This window comes from Siphateles boraxobius, unplaced genomic scaffold (assembly GCF_051911475.1).
Source record: "Siphateles boraxobius isolate OS27281-9 unplaced genomic scaffold, OSU_SipBor_1 77, whole genome shotgun sequence".
Classification (NCBI taxonomy): Eukaryota; Metazoa; Chordata; class Actinopteri; order Cypriniformes; family Leuciscidae; genus Siphateles; species Siphateles boraxobius.
Window position 1 is genome coordinate 7,740,362 of NW_027509205.1, and position 17,261 is coordinate 7,757,622.

The 17,261-nt window shown below is 39.3% G+C and overlaps 1 protein-coding gene across 5 annotated transcripts in view; it reads left to right on the forward strand.

Moving 5' to 3' along the window:
- Nucleotides 1–17,261, forward strand: part of rerea (arginine-glutamic acid dipeptide (RE) repeats a) — a 172,185-nt gene that overhangs the window by 39,691 nt on the left and 115,233 nt on the right. Inside the window, exon 1 of one of the 5 annotated variants that reach the window (XM_077218185.1) lies at nt 8,659–9,276. The exons of the other annotated variants lie outside the window; for them this stretch is intronic. The gene's annotated coding sequence lies outside the window, so the exon portion shown is untranslated. Of the gene's footprint in view, nt 1–8,658; nt 9,277–17,261 lie in introns of those variants that run through there. 5 annotated transcript variants of the gene reach the window in all.

A 17,261-nucleotide genomic window follows, 5' to 3' on the forward strand; every position in this document is an offset into this window, starting at 1 on the left:
GTACTAGATATCATTTAGCGTAATTGTTTTTTGTGCTTATTTTTAAAGTCATATATTTTTCCCCTGCTTTTTTTCTGCATAGCGGTCACACAAAGTGTGTGTGTGTGTGTCACATTTGTTTCTAATATTTGTAATGCATTTTTTCATCCTTATGAAATAAGGCAAGCTGTATCACCATGAAGATTTTTACTTTTTGTCCCTAAATTGCTTGTATATAATAGGTGTATAAAAGTCATGGTATGTATGAATTGCAATTTTAATATATTTTAGAATAAATTAAAAGATCCAGAAAATAAAAAGAGCATCATGTCATTGAGCCAAATAATGTTTTAGCAAATACGGTTAAAGCAAAATCTTTCTCGGTAGTGACTTGAACCTGTACCCAACGTGGTAGCCCTGGTTGGGAATCACTGCTTTAAACCTCATCATAATGTGTAATATTGTGCTAACAGTGACTTGTAAAACTGTAATAACAATGTCCTTGTAATAATGTTTGAACGACCCCACCCTGTTTAGCATGACAAACACAACTGTACCACTGATGTCCGTTCTCAATGCCACCCACATTGCATGCCGACCCAGTACGTGTGATGCAAGTGATTGTTTTGGTGTGACCCCTCCTGTTAGCTCGTTGAAAATGTGACGGGCTGCATCAGAGGATGCAAATGGCGGTAATAAATCCAGCAATGATATTGAGGCAGTGCCTCTTAAAGCACCAGAGCGGCTTACTTAATGAGTTTGATAATTGGCTTTCCACTGGCTACGTCTCCCTTTTTCTCTTTACACCCCCCTCTCTTTCTCTCTGTTTCTCCTTCTCTTTAGCTTTTGCTGTACTTTATTGTAGAGATTGGCAACTGAATGGAACAAAATACTTAAAATACTCGGTTGAATTATGAATTAAAGTACCCAAGCTTTCAAAATGACCAAAATTCACCTCCCTTTTTAAAGGTACACTATATAACTTTTTTGTCATTACACCATCAATTCTTCAGGGTTTTGTCTTACCCCTATTCACTATGGTAAGCCTATTATAAGTGTTTATAATTTAGACCTAACGGGATGGTTTTCGCTGGAAATTGCATATATGCATCATATTCGCAAATAGAGAAAAATTGGACCGGCATAGACTAGTCACAGCGAGTGAGAAAGGTTGACACTGAGGATGCTAATTCATGTAGGACGCTAATTCTCGAACCTCCGTTTAACACAGGAAAGTCTTCTGGCAATTGAGAATGCAATGGAGCTCGTAATAAAATGAGAATCAACATTGGCTGAGATCACGAGAACTGAGGGATTTGAAATGTTGAAAAGGCGACACGGAGATGGCTATTTCTTAACAAGTTATTTAATTGAACAGATACATTTCCATATGTAGTTCTCTAATAGAGTTCATTGTAAAGCATTATCTATTGTGAAGGGTCATTTCATTATTGGTTGTTGAAGAGCTGTGCTGGAATTTATTTTCTAGGAAGTACAGTGTCTGTTAATGGGTGTAACGTCTTCAGCTAGTCAGCTTGAGATCCTTTCCATCTAAACTGGTTAAATCTCTTAAGCCAGTCAGTGAGGCAAATCGAGTGAATGTTTGTGTGAAAACAGTGAATGTTTTATAATCTCTGTCTTTTTTAGATATGAGAAATAATCATATTCATCCGCACAGACATGCAGAGCCGAAGCACAATCAAAACAATGTTTTTCTACAAAGTGCATGCAATTTTGTTTTTTGTTTTCAGCTAGAGGGCCAAAAGTTACATACGGTACCTTTTAAGCTATGTTACATTAGCAAAATTTTGGTAAAATTTTGTGGGCAAAAAACTCAATTTGTCTATTGTCAATACTAGTGTAGCGACGTTTGAAGCACAGTTTACACAGAAGTCACATTCAAACAAGCAGCTTTATGTTGGTCAACGAGGCAAATACTCGTGGCCAACTTAAACCCGATGCAAAATCTGCATGGGGAAATCTTTCAACCCCACACAAAATTCACAGTTGCTGGAGGGGAATATTGAAATTACTAGATTTCACCACAAAAGTTTGAAGGATGGTAAATTTAAAGGGATAGTTCACCCAAAAAATGAATGCTGTCATCATTCACAAACCTGTATGACTTTCTTCTGCAGAACACAAAAAGATTAAAAAAAGGTTGTTTTTTTTTCTCAAAGAAAGCCAGTAGGTTCCAATTCTGTTTTGGACCCCATAGACTTTAATTGTAGGGAGAAAAAGTTCAAATGTTCTTCAAAATATTACATAGTCATACAGGTTTGCAACTACATGAGGAATAATAAATAATGACAGGCTATTAATTTGAGAGTGAACTATCCCTTTAACTGTCTTGTTTTGAAGTGAATTTAAGACCGCTTCTCTGAGTCTTCTCTAACATCTGTGCTGAAGAAGGCTCCATTGCATGTAATTTCTTAACCAATACCATGCAGATATGTGAGAAATCTGTTGTGACACGAAGACAGGCTACGGAGACAACTGTCACAATGTCTTTGCTTGAGATTTTCACAATCGTTCACGAGCCCACACACACAACTGCCCTAAATGCATGCTGACTTCAGCGTTGAGAACATTGCTGGAAATCTGTCAGCGCTCAGGATGATTCAGTGCCTTCAGTGACTGTGACACCTTTTCACTCAGCTAGGCTTGTGTAGCTGGTATTGTGGGGTTTGTTTTCCACCATCTGGAAGAATGTACCTGATGCAAAGGGAGAAAACAATGCTCCCTCTGTACTTCCTGTGAGCGTTTTGGGCCACTACATCTAAGATGAACCCGCTTTGTTGTCATTCCTTGTCGTTCTCCTGTGAAGAGCGATACAAGGGCGCGTGTAGGGTGCAAACCTGACAGTGAGATCTTAGGACGGGGCAAGAAAAGTGTGAAAATAACACCTTTCCAATTGAGTATGATCTCATCTGCATTTGAATGGTTTTCCAGCTGGTAAGCACAGCCTAGGGCATGATGACTGCTGAAACAACAGTGTGAGACACTGCTGAGAGCATTTACTGTGTGACAATAGCCTTAATGCTTTGCTTCAAGCTCTTCAGCTTTAAGATGTTAATACAGCGGAGGAATACGTTCGTTTTTTTGATTTTCAAGAAAATATTTACAATCTTACAGACTGCTAATTACTTTGCAATCTATTGAACATTTCCTTCCGCTGTACATTATGTGGCAGCTATATATGTGGTTTGTTAGTCACCCAAACCATCTTGTTCTGTTTTGGGTATGGCTGATGGTAGCAACTTGGCACTGGTGTCTGGAGTGAGAAGTAAACAATGAATCACCAACAGCAGTTTCAGAATTTCCCACTGCTGTAAAAGTCATCAAACTCCACATTCAAGCTCAACATGAATGCCCTTTACTTTTTAAACCTCAGGGAGATTTTTGTGTCTTTGTTTTTTTCCCTTCTTCTCTGGAATGGGAATATTGTTGCGATTCCTCATACTGTCCATTGGGTGGCAGAGTGAGAGAGTCCAGTCCTGTGAACGTGCTTTCTCACATTGCAGACACTAGCGGCTTGATCTAATGGATCTGGACAGAGAAGCTTAAAGCAACATCCTCCATTCACTTCACTTTTGTTTTACCCTTTAGAATCAGTGGCATCCCAGAAAGGTCTCCAAGTGTGAATTTGTAAGTTTTTTTTATTTATTTAAAGAATTTTACAAATTGATTTAAATTTATATTAATTCATTTATAATATGAATTTATATGAAATGGATAAATTCGAAATCTTTTGTAAAGTTCACATTTTGTAACCTTTTTATTTAGTTGTATATAATTAGATTTTTTGCTTTTTATTTAATTTTTATTTTTATAAATATTTGTATATAATTATATTTAAATGGATAAAACAAGTCTTTTACTTTTTATGCCAGCTTTTAAATGTTAAGCCATTTTTTTGTTAACTTAGACAAATGCATGCCGGCTCTTTCCCTGAGACAGCTCTAGTGAGTGCTCTTAATATATGTACAATCAGGGGGTGAGTGAAGCAGCACCTGGGAAGATTTGAGTGTGTGTGTGTGTGTGTGTGTTTATACCTCTGTCTTGAGCAAGAGCGTTAGAGAGAGCAGCGAAGGGAGGGGTTGCTGCCCTGATGGACTATTTACCACCAGCAAACAAAGAGAAAATTCAAGGCGTCCACACGGGAGCTTCACAGCTATTTACAAATCGGCAAACGCTCGTGTATGAATCCGGCCAAACGCTTGTGTTTATTTTCAGAAGTAACCACTCATTTAGATCTGAGTACGAGTTTACGCATGAAGCTGAAAACTAGTCAGCCTGTCAGGGCGGTTTGCCACTCGTCTCTCAGCGAGCTCTGCGCTGTGTAATTATGTGAGAAGAAAGACACATAGAACTCCCTTTTACATTCCCTGATCTAATTTGTTTGCCGGGTGACAGCAACACATCTGGAATTGTGGATGCTTATGTTGCTTTTTCTTAATGTGATGGTTTTGAATCTAACTGTCCCTTGAAAGATGGATGTTTATGAGTTTGTGTAGCTTGTATAGCTTGGCAATACGATAAATAACCTTGCCGAAGTGTCGCAGGGTTTGAGGTTTCGCGAGTCTGCCAAATATGGATGAATGGCAAAGTAAACAATATAACTATGCAGGGCTTGCCACAATGAAATTGAGCGTTCCTGCTTCACATCAAAAGACTTTTGCTTTTTTCTTGTGCTGTTTATAATGTTCAATAATGGGCTGGAATGCAGTTATCTCTTTAACTACTGTTTTAAAGTCGATGATTGTAATGTTTTATTATCTCGTGCTCGTCAAAAAGCACAGATTACTCTGGAATCCTTTGATGAGATGATATAAGAAAATGTTTATGTGGTGTACGCGTACTATGAACTGATCTAAACCTCAATCCAAACCATTACATTTCCTTTGTTCAATAGGATGAAGCAGTACATCTTGTAAAATGCATTTAAAATCAGCTACTTACATTTTTTTTTTTTTACAGTCAAAGAGGGTTTGGTTACATGTATTGTGTGATTTCTGCTTGTTTTCACCCCACAAGTCCGTCCCTCAAGTCTCGAAACTTGTAAAATAGTCTCACCCTGAAAGTGGCAGAATGCTAAAATGGCAGCCGACAAATTGTAGTCAAGGTTTTTTCGTCTGGTAGTATAGAGAGGCTGTCAGCTGATGGAGTGTGTGTGTGTGTGTGTATGTGTGTCTGAAGGAAAAGTAAATGGGGGTGGAAGTGGCTGGTGTCTGTTGAAGGGAAGCACGAGTGTTTGTTCCCGATGGCAGGCATCAGAGTGTGAATATGACCTCTGGTGGAAAAAAAGTGGGCGAGAAAAAGAAAAGGCAACGGCTGCTGAGATCAACCTGGACTACTGTTATTTTGTACCACTTTGAAATGGGATGTTTCAGGTGGTATCGTTTCCTCAGACACAGGGAAGATGATGTTTTTTTTTTTTTACAAGTAGTGGAATAAATCCTGTCTATCTCTGAAGTGGTGTGAAAGATTATGCTTAATTTCTTCATGCTGTTTTTACTGCTCGATAACTTGCCGAATCTCATACCAGGGAATATTTGCTTTGAATGTTTTTCTTTTTTCTGTCTCCCTTCCGCTTGTCTGCTGATCCCTGGTGAATGCATTAAATGAAGTTACTAGATATGAGTGCTTAAGGGGCCAGGGCCTCCAAGGCTTGCCAAGGCGCTCAGAAGCTTGGCTCACTCAACCATGTCATCTTTTCTTTCTCGTTGTCTTTAAAAAAAAAAATTTTTAAGCAGCTACTGGCTGACTTATTAGTATGGCAGGGCATTTTAAGTCTTCAAATACCTTCATTGAAAGACAATCAGGCAAGAGGAAGCATAATAAATCATTCATGTACATCTAATTCTTTTGTTCAAATTCATCAAATCAGTAAGGAGGAATCTTACTGCGAATCTTAAAGCGAAACAACTATTGAAAGAGTGAATATTTTAGCGTTTATAGATTGGCCTCAATTATTTATGTTGTATGTAGCTCACTGCAACCTTTCTTTAAAAAAAAGAAAAAAAAGAAAGTACAAGTCAAAATAAATTTTGCTTTTTGAACCTGGAATATTCCTTGAATTGTTATCATCTCAAGCTAAAGCCTTCAATAATACAGTGGTGTAAAGGGGTCAGGGTACAGTAGCTGAGGCATTGTGATGGGTATTGAATGCAGAGAAGAACTGAATAGACATAGTCCGCTTCCCAGATACATGCTTAGGCCTGTAGAATGCAGAATGCTTTGCTTGTAACAGCACCGGTTGTCTCCTTTCATTATCGGTTAATGGTGCCCAACTTGACAGGGCCATGTGATAAACAGAGGAGCTGTGAAATCCTGGAGGTGGAGTTCTCGTCTGCCTGATAATGGGATCTCATCTGCTGTTGCGAATGCCTGCGGAACAGCCATCTGAGTGCATGAAATGCAAAGCATTCACAATTTTGGTTCCCTTTTCAGTCTCGTAAAGCGACTCCGAACGGCTTACATTTCTTCCGAACGCCTGGCTTGTTTTCTGCACTGCTCGATATATCTGTCAGAATGCTGAGCACTTTACAGCATGCATTAGTTGAGAATTTATTAGAGCCATCAGGGTGGTTTTGATTATGATAATGAGTGCGTTTTGTGAAATACCAGTCGAATGCATATGCATATTTGCTTTACCATGCCGATCATGAATGTCAATCATCCAGATGAAATGTTTGTTTGCACATAACATTATGATGATTTAATATTCCTCGAATGAACAAGATCTATACATTGTTCCGGCATTCCCTGCTCGGCTCGCAAACACGCACCTTCCGTCGTGATTCATTTCTGAGCACTAATTAACTGTGTGCCACCATGTCAAATTCATTGTTGTGTATTTTTCTCATGAGCCAGTAGCTAATCTCCCATTGGCTGATAGCAGTGATTGGTATCTCTTTGAAAACTGCATTCTCTAAATATCTTCCCTGTGCACAGTGAGGATCTCGCATAAGCAAGTGACTCAGGTTTCCTGTTGGGCACATTGTAAGTGCTATCAGGGCGGCTAGGGGAGATAAATATGGATGCACTTGAGTAAATGTAATAAATACGCCTGAATGTGAAGCTCAAACGCTTTCCAAGAGGGGAGGAGGTAGCCTGCTGGGGTGTGAGTGAGTGTGTGTGTAAGTGTGTACGTGTGGGTGCATGGCAGAGCTAAGGATTGTCAGGAGAAACAGAAGTCACACTGTCTCTGGCTCCCCTGGAGCTGGAAAGCGTTTGCCAGCACTGGGATCACTAGGGACACCTCCTCCTTTTGAAAACCTGACAGGCTACATGGTTTGCAGCACAATAAAGGGCCTGCAGTACACCAAACTCACTTCCTATTGATCTTAGCTGCCTCCGCAAATATAATGTTGGTGGTGAGAAAATTATTTGTACTATTGTGTGTGTGTGTGTGTGTGTGTGTGTGTGTGTGTGTGTGTGTGTGTGTGTGTGTGTGTGTGTGTGTGTGTGTGTGTGTGTGTGTCATTAGTATCTGCTATATGAACATGTTTACAATTTCTGAATTATTAGTCATTTTATTCACTTGTTTTGTAGAGGCCTAAAGTCAAACATGTCTTGTTGGTGTTACTGCGCAGATTTATGAGATAGAGGGGAGAAAAGTGAAAAAATATGCAGGAAGTTACTTTTCTGTCCTGTGATAAGAAAACAGTGGACTGCTTTAGACCCACATGACTGTGAGGTCATTTGTTTGTTTATACATTATATTAAACATTTATTTATACATATTTATTTCATTTAAACAAGGTTACTAATTTTTTTATATCACATTTACATGTTTTCTTTTTAAAAAATATTTTAAAAAAAATAAGTTTGAAACCCTTATTCCAATATATATTTGTATTACTTGATCAGACCACTTGACATTTTCAGAATCATTAAATCAAATTTTGTAGAAAGTGGAATACATGGATTTTTGAATGTTTGAAATCTCTGGCATCCTTTTAGCAATACTGCTATAACAATTGTTAAATTATTTGGATTCTGCATGGAAACAAAATCAGCAACAAAGAATGCATGTTCCTTTTTAAATGCACAATTGTGATGTGAATACATGCTGCTTCCACGTTGGGCGGAGGGAATCGGAGTAATTAATTCATTATGTGAATATGCTAATGAGAATGAGAGAGCACCAACGCACAATGTATGTGTAATTTTCACTGGTTGTTTTGTTCTCAGTCCCAATCATTTGGCAGCGAAGCACGGCAATAAAAACTTGGCGTTCATTTTTGGACAGTGGACACTGAAAATCAATAGCCGGAATCTGTGGCTTATTTGAACGGTAGGACTGGCGTGTGTTTTCTATGATTATCTATTTGTTATTATTAGTGCTACAGAAAGTGGAGTCGTCAGCATGGACATTAATATTCCTTACAGCAGCCGTGTGAATCAGTATTCAACGTCTTGCTTACCGATGCAGTTTCTCTACCGTAACCCCCACGGTTTAAGATCAATCACGACTCCCGTCCGATCATATGTCGCCGCTAATCATATGAATCCAGTCCGTGTTTTTGTTTTGCTCGCTTTTTAGAAGTGGTGTGTGTGTGTGTGTGTGTGTGTGTGTGTGTGTGTGTGTGTGTGTGTGTGTGTGTGTGTGTGTGTGTGTGTGTGTGTGTGTGTGTGTGTGTGTGTGTGTGTGTGTGTGTGTGTGTGTGTGTGTGTGTGTGTGTGTGTGTGTGTGTGTGTGGTGGAGGGGGGTAATTCTCCTTCACTAGTGTCTGGATAAAGAAAGACTAGGTCAGCCATGTGGATGCGTCTGTTGAACAGCTGAAGAGGAGGAGGAGGGGGTTCTACAGAAAGAGAGTGAGATAGAAAGAGCGAACGTGCTGTGTGTGCATATGAAAGAAAGCGCGAGGAGAGAGCGAGGGAGCGCGTGAGTGTGAGCGCGCGCGTGTGTGAAAAAGGAAGCGGAGTCTGTAAACGCCGAACTCACTGATTTCCTACCCTCCACAAACTCAAGCTTTTGGAGTTATTACACAGCGAAAAGGAGGAGGGGGGTCCGCGTACGTTCAGAAAACTAGTCCCCGGGCGGTTCGAATGCGAATAAATTAGTAAAGCGAGGTCGTCTTTTGTTGAGGCATTTGCCCCGTTTCTCCTCTGTATGGACAGCGGCTCTCTCAGGATAAAGTATCTACGTGATAGTGCTCAGCCATCGGCTTCTTGGATTTTGGCCCAGGCCGAGAAGTTCGGCTGGGTCATTTTCAACGAACAGACGTGGAATTGTGTTTGAAGTTGTTTGCAGCAGCCCAATAGGAACTTAGATCATCATACTGGCGGGTGAGTAGTGCCTTGGCGACATTGGCTATGTACAAAAAGAAAGAAGACAGAGGGAGTTTAGAGGTCTTGAGTGGGTGGGAAGGTACATGGGGGGATAGAGATGGAATGTTGGCAATTGCTACAGGCTCAGAAGTTGAAAGCAGCAGCCTGTTTTTTATTGCATGTTTCACTTTTGCTCTCGCTGTTGAAAGAGACAAGCAGTGTGTAATCCTTTTTAGGATGTTTTATGACTTTCTAGTAAGTAACGTTAGTCTATCAAGTTTCAGCCTTCTAACTTGCATCTTCTGTGTAGTTCTTCTGTTTGTTTCCATTTTATTAAGTGATGAACTCAAGCATTAAGTGAATTATTAATGCTCTGGTAGCAGCATAAATGGTGCATTTAAAGTTGGAGGTGCTGAGGAATGAGGATCATCAATACATTAAGCATGCTGTTTATCTCAGTATTTAGTATTATCAACCACCATCATTGCAGTGTGTTTTCCATGACCCCAAACTCTGTGCTTTCCTTCACATGTTGGAAGGGACCTTTTGTTTACTAAAAAACCCTGGGAGCTGGTGAGGAGAGCTTTTGGTAGACCTGCCTGACCAGTTGGAGTCTACTGTGGGACAGCCAAGTCTGCCTAACTTCCCTTTGTTAACATGAAACTCATGAACCATGGCCTGTCATGGGAACAACAAACATGGCCGGTTATGGTCCTCCCAAGCTCATAGTGATCTGTTGTTGGTGAAGAGGGGGTGTACTTTTGGAACAACGGTTCCTAAAGGGTTTTCACAGCAATGCAATAGATGAACAATTTGGGTTCCCCAAAGAACCTTTCAGCGATCAGTTCATAAAATATTTTCTTTTTCTTTGGTGTGATAAACATTTTAATAATCTTAAAACATTTTCCTGTTATGAAGAACGTTTTGAACAATGGAAAGGTTCCATGGATATTTAATGTTCTTTATGGAATTACCATAGATGCCAAGGATCTTTATTTTTAAGATTGAAGGTTGAAAAGTCACAGCTTGCCTTATCTGATCTCTTTCTCCATACTGTGCATGTGGTGGTAGCATCTTGTATATCCTCTTTGGAGTATTGGTCATACTTGAAAGAACATGTGACTGTTCAGTTCCCTAGGGTTAGCTAGCTTTAAAGGATCCATGCCACTTTTTTTCTCACTTTGCATATGTAAGCGATGTAGCTATTTGTGCTAAGAAGGGCCCACTCTTTTGTGGCCAAAAGTAATCATCCCCCACACTGGGATGTTTTTTCTCCCCAGTTGTGCAGCAACATTGTGATTGACCACCTTTAAGCTTTAAATACACCAATTACAATGTACCTAGAGCAGTTTTGTAGGTTACCCAAAATTAGAAATCCGACATCAGAGACTCGTGGTCACACCAAAAATACAAAGATTAGGATTAAACATTGCTAAAAGATGGAATTGACCAGTCTGGAGACACATAGACATAAGTAATCTGTAATCATAACAACTATGTACAGAGTATCTGTCCTAATCCTTTGGTTCATAGAAAATGGAGAGCGAGAGAGAGAAGAAAAGCTTTTATAAACCCCGGTTACACATGCCATGGCTTTGAGGGTAGCCTGAGGTGAAAGAAATCAAACATTTAGTGAAGCGTCTCCTGCAGAGGAACTAAAGACTACATCAAGGAACAGAATGTTTTCATTGTCTTTTGTTACACTCAGAGAAACCTGTTTGAGCTAGATTACTTTAAAATGCACGGATGGCAAGTTTAATATTTGAAAGCAGCCTGTATGTTTGTAGCACTCGTCCGCCCTTTTTTAAAGTGTTGATTTTGAAGACTGCTAATTAGATGGCATTATGTGATTCCTCCTTGTGATCTCTAGTGAATGAGTGTGTTTACATGCAGGTTCTTAACTAGGGATGCTTGAATTAACTGGTTAACCGACAATAAAAATTACATTTTAATCCGTTTAACCAATTTTATTATTCTGTCAATATTCTTAAGATATTCTAAAAGATATTTTGAAGACTTTTGCTGCATGGTTGAAAATATGCTACATGTATAAAATTGAGTTTTTGAAAGAAAAATATAGCCCACGCTGAAGAGCACATATTGTACTACAGACTCTTTAAATTGAGTAGTGCAATTTTTTATATGTTTGGTTGACTATTTTATTTTGATAATGAATAGGCTGCGATGTCAAGGTAGCAATGCTAGAACTGATAGGTTGTGTGTGTGTGCACGTCTGTGCAATCACTTGAATTGTTTCCTTGTAACAGTGGAAACAACTTAAAATGCTCTCATTTATGGTCATACAGAAGAGTAAGACATCATTCAAAACTGTAAAGTTACTTTAATTTGTGCCACACCCACAGTAAAAACAAAACATTGTGCTTTTGTAAAATAAAGAAAACAAACAAAATGGCGCTTTCTGCCGTCTCGTTTCCTTTCTGTGATCTTGTCTTTGGAACCAAACTCGGCATATAATACTTGTCGCAGTTTTTTTTCCTTTCATTTTTGTTAATCTGTAAATTGTTTAAATTAAATATTTTGCATTTTTATTCCTTTTATAAATATTTTTTTCTTATTTGTCTCGCTGCAGGTTTGTGATGTGACGATGTATAAATCCTCATGTTCTTTATGCTGCTATTTGCGGATGTTAAGCTTAACCCCTGGAAAACAAATAGTTATTTTGAATGGGTCACAGACACTACGGGTTAGGGTTAGTATGTTCAAACCCAAAATGAACATCCCTATTCTTAACCCAATTATGTTAAATAAGATGACAACGCATGTGGTCATGTAAAAGACTCCTTTATCAGAGTTAGGTTACAAATGACATAAACTGATTGTCACAGCTAGATTTTTGGCCCTTACTTCGATTTCACCCTGTTTACATATTATAGAAGTGCATGTGATATAACAAAGTGTCCTTACTACGGATGGAAGTGCATCCAGACAGAGCGAGCGTTTCGTGGTAGGGGAGGAAAAAATATATTGCAAACTCAGACTCTTTCTGCTTGTACTGCTTATTTATTTAACATCACATCTCGTATAAAAAAAAATGGAATACTTGGAGTCAGATACACAAAAGATTAGGTTTTGACATCACTACTGGGTAATAAGCTGTTTTTGGCATTGCTGGGTTATTGGTTTGCATTTAAGCTGGGACATCATGTTAATTCAGCTGATTAATTAAGCTGATTTTTTTGAAGTTATTAGCATATCGGTGTGTATGTAAATGTGCTCAATGACTGAGCTCTCTTGCTCTTTTTTAAATGACTGGTGAATGCTGTATGTTTTCATGTCCGTTATACATCTTGGTGCCGGGCCTTCATTTGCAGCGTGTGGGTGTATGATTAACTGTGTCATTCTTCTCCCTTAACAACTGCTTGCCTCTTTGCTTGAGCAGCCGAGAATGGCTACTAAATGTTTAATGCCTAAGCGCACGATGACATTTAGCCTGTGTGTTTTCCCTGCAAAAAAAGATCATGTTCATCCTTTTGCGTAAAATTGAATTACATCGCAGAGATGCGTTCTGTGTTATCCTCCACCTTAAAAGCATGAAACGGGCGATACTCGGATCAAAGGCGGTGTGGCAGGGCTGACGGAGGGGTTTCTTCATAGAGTGTGTTGTATCAGATCAGTTAGCGTGCGGTGGCTACTGGATGTTTGACGGGGCTTGGGTTGGCATGTTATTTAATCTGCTCGCATGATAGAATTGGCTGGTGTTACGTCGCACATTTCTCCTCCGTCTGCTGAGAGAGGCCTCAACAGTGCCGCATCAGTAACGCTGGCCGAGCTATGCAATGTTATGCTTAATGAATTGGAGAAAGGGCAGAGGTAATTAACGTCACGTTTTGCGTTGCATCGTGGGAAAACCTTTAGCAAAACGCGTGATTGACTGAAAGCTTATAATTCATCTAAATTTGTTTCTGAAAGAGATTTGAGAACAGCTCAGATTGTTTTGAATGGTTGCCTCAAGCGTTTTCAGGTTGGGCTTTGTCTCTGTGAACTTGTAGGTAGACTCTCCTTTGTTTACAAGAATGTGTTGGCACTTTTCCCTTGATAATAGATACAGTAACCACAGGCGCCTTGCTCATAGCCCTAGTGACAAAGAGACCTGACACTGTCATACTATAAACAGACCAAGCAGCTGAGTTGTCTGAATGCTTCTACAGCAGCAAGTACTAAGAGCAGATTGATATCTGTCTGGTAATAGGCTCGCCTTTGTTTGACTCATTCTTCGGGCTTCACGGGTACACGGTATGGTTTTTCAGCGACACTCTCTTTGTCTTATTTGTTGTTCATTCCTCCGTTTATTCGACCCATGCCCAGATGGTTGATTTGTAGATGATGAATTTAACCTGATAAACTTGAATCGGTCGATTTGTGCATTAAACGTACATCTTGGGCGAGAATCGGCCTTGTTGATGTCAAATAAATGTAAACCCGAGGAGCGTGAGAAGTTAATGGGTATAATTGAAATTGATATTTTTTTAATAAGCCCTAAAGCAGCTGAGCCCTTTGCTCGAGATGTCTCGCACATGTTAAGTGAGAGGGGACATCTGGACCTGTTAATTCAGCACATGGTCATAAAGTGAGGTTGGGGGTCCCATAGGCCCCACTGTTTTCCTGCTCTGTTAGGGATGTCAGATGGAGTCTTTTATGCCTGCACACCCTTACTAGTATTCACTCTGTCCTTGCCCTTGTAGAGAAACACTCTGTGGTGATAAACATTATAAAAATGCAGTCCTCACTCAAGTGCTTTCATCTTGAAAAGTATGTTGAGTTGAAGCATTTCTCGCTTAGAAAGGATATCCGTTTCTTAGACTGCTGGAATGGAGCACAATCTGTCCTGCAATGATTCATAAATATCCCAATTTTTTGCTATATGCGTGTTATGGAAATTCTTTCATTATTTTACTCATCGGCATGCCATTCCTACTCAGTAATGTTGTCTTTCTTACATGAAACACAAAGGGAAGCAGAATGTCCTTAGGCAGTTTGTCCATACAATGAAAATCGATGCATTTTTTTTAAATGCCAAGCTCAAAAATACAAAAGAATCATAGAATTTAATTTCTGACTTTCAAACTATCCCAATACTGGGATTAATTGTGGAGGACAAGCACTCAAGATCAAGCGTAGTCACGCTACTGTTAGTAGACCAGTTGAACCACATCTATCTTAAAAACTATAGGCACAGAAAGGCACTATTTTTAGCTGAAAAGATGCATGGGAATGCTGCAAACATAATAAGCCAAGAAATGTAATCTGTATTCAGAAGTCAGGGATGTTGATTAGAAGAATATTTAATTTTAACATTTTTAATTAATAATGGACCAATCAGCAAGTTTGAGGCAGATTGCGGAGTACTTTTCAGTTAAATCGGCTGTTCCAGGGCAGGGGATGTGTTTCGGTAATTTTTTTCCAGGTGATGAGTTGTCTTTGTGTGACACAATATGCATATTGTTCTTTATAAGCCAGGCCTGTTGTTGTTGAATAATGATTGCTTTGATGGATCAAACTATATCTCTGTGAGATCAAATAAACCTTTAGTGCAATCTAACTGCTGGCAGAAGAAAACAGCACTCTAGATTTCACTCCTTGACTCATCCCGTTAGTGTATAAATAGTTTCATTATCAAGTAGTTGAATGTAGGCTATGTGTCCAGAAACGTTTGCTGCTGCGAAAATAATTACCTCATCTAGAGAAATATGAGTGCATGAGGGAAAAGGTTAAGAATGAAGTTATATGCCTGTAATGAAAGACCGTATGATGACAATCATATGGCCTTATTTCGCTGACCATATAAAGGTGTTATTTCAATGTTACAAAGAGATTTTTTTTAGACTCTGTTTTATAATATATTTAACTATAAAACAGTTATTTTAAATCATAATAATATTTCACAATATAACTGTTTACTAGGCTATATTTTTAATCAAATAAATGCAGCCTTGGTGAGCATAAGAGACGTCTTTCAGAACCGGTAAGAAATCTTACCGACCCCAAACATTTGAAGGATACAGTGTATGTTGTGGGTAGCTTTGGAATAATAGTATGAAAAACCTGTATGTTTTTCGTACATCTATTTGCATGCATATCCTCCAATAAAGTGCAAACAGGGCAAAATAGGTAACATCCAACAGTATCACGATGATATCCATTTTAAATGTGTTTTTGACTTGATTAATCCACAGGGTGTTTTAGATGCTGTTGGAATATTGTCTGTCTTTATCACTGTCTTTTAAGTAGGCCAGCCTCAGCACAGGGGTCAATAGCGTGGCCTGTAGGGAATTGTGACTGACTTGTTTGACGTCAAAAGATCTCTTCCCTGAAGCAGCGTAATTAACCTTTTAACAAGAATTTTGTGTGCTTGTTTTCTGTTTATAATGTATTGTTTGCTAACCTTTCCTCTGAAATCTGCCATGATCCATTACATTTTAAAAACAGCTGCAAAGAGTAGTGAACAAATTGAATAATTTTTCAAAATAGCCTCTATTTTCTGTCACAATATTATCATATGAAATAATCATCAATGGAATTGCTTTGGAACAGAAATGAATAACTTGGACATGGACTTCCTTCACTTCTCATTACAGTGTTTGCGTTCGCTGAAAGACAAACACGCTAGCTCATGCCTGCAGACCTGCGTTTTAAATGAAGTAGTTGAGATCTTGTGCTTAGACATCTGAGTGTCTTGTTTTGATCTCCGTTTATGTTTCTAGTAGGTGAACAAAGCGGGTCGCGGGTCTCACCACCTGCAAACCATTTTCACTTTTAGTCACCCAAGATGAAAAAAATAAATAAACGAGTGACACGTTTGAAACTTTCAAAGGCACTGCGTGACATGCTTGTGGTTTCAGATCTTATTTTGGTGAGTAAACATTTAAAGCAGGTGTATCACAGCTTTATTTATGCATTAAATCTGCTGTTGGCTCTGAATTATACATTAGCCAGTAAATAATGCATCAGCCTCCGCTCCTCAATGATTACTGGCTAAGATACAAATGGCGAGTTTGATGATGATATCCTCGCTGATCGTTTTAGCTAGTTTAGTATCGGCTCCTGAGGATATTTTCTGCCGCTATTGTGAGTGGATGCAATTTGAGTAACGGACACGTCACTGGGAGGTTTTTCTTTTGGCTTGTTTGTTTTATTTATCTCCTGCGGTTGAATGCCCCATCAACAGAATGGATGTATGAATGTATTTTCTACACATTTATCCTAGTGAGAAATTATGAAGAGTTTGTCACTCAAAAGACGCTTCGCACATAATTATTGTTAGGGCGGCATTAACTAGTTTTTCCTTTTAGCTTGACCTCTGTTTTAACCTGTGCGACTGGGCTGGTGTCATAAGAGCTACTGACACCTTTGATTTGATCCACTTCATTTGTCATCTCTTGCTCAGGAATAATTACAGCAGTGACAGGCTGAGCCCTAGGGAGCGCTCAAGCTTATGACCTTTTTGTTCCCTTAAACATGAGCCAGAGACAATGGCGCAGAAGAGCTGGAGTTGTGATTAGGAAAATAATGGCTCTGACAAGTTAGAGATTAAATTGTAAACAGGCTGCCGGACATATCAATACTTGCTGAGGTAATTGATTTTGCTACCGCGGTTTCACTGGTCGTAACCGACTGTTAACGTTGCATTAATGAACGGGGGATTTCAGATCGAGGTTAAAACCTTGTCGTACACTGAGACCTTTGCTGTTTGTTTACCCTTGTTGGCAGCGAGCAGCGTATTTGTCGTAGCCTTTCACATCGTCTTCGATTACAATAAATCGATGAGACCTGAATTGTAACGTTTGAAAATTACAAGCTTGTTGTGCCGTGTGTCATTGGAGGACAAAAAGGAGCGCAGGGGGGTGGAAACACAAACTGTGGTCATAGAATCAGCTCAATGCTCCTGTTCTTCATCAGAGTGAAGTGGCTCCATCAGAGCGGGAGGGAAATTATACTCTATTGTGGCAATACACCACAATCCCTCTCCATTCGCCATTAAGCAG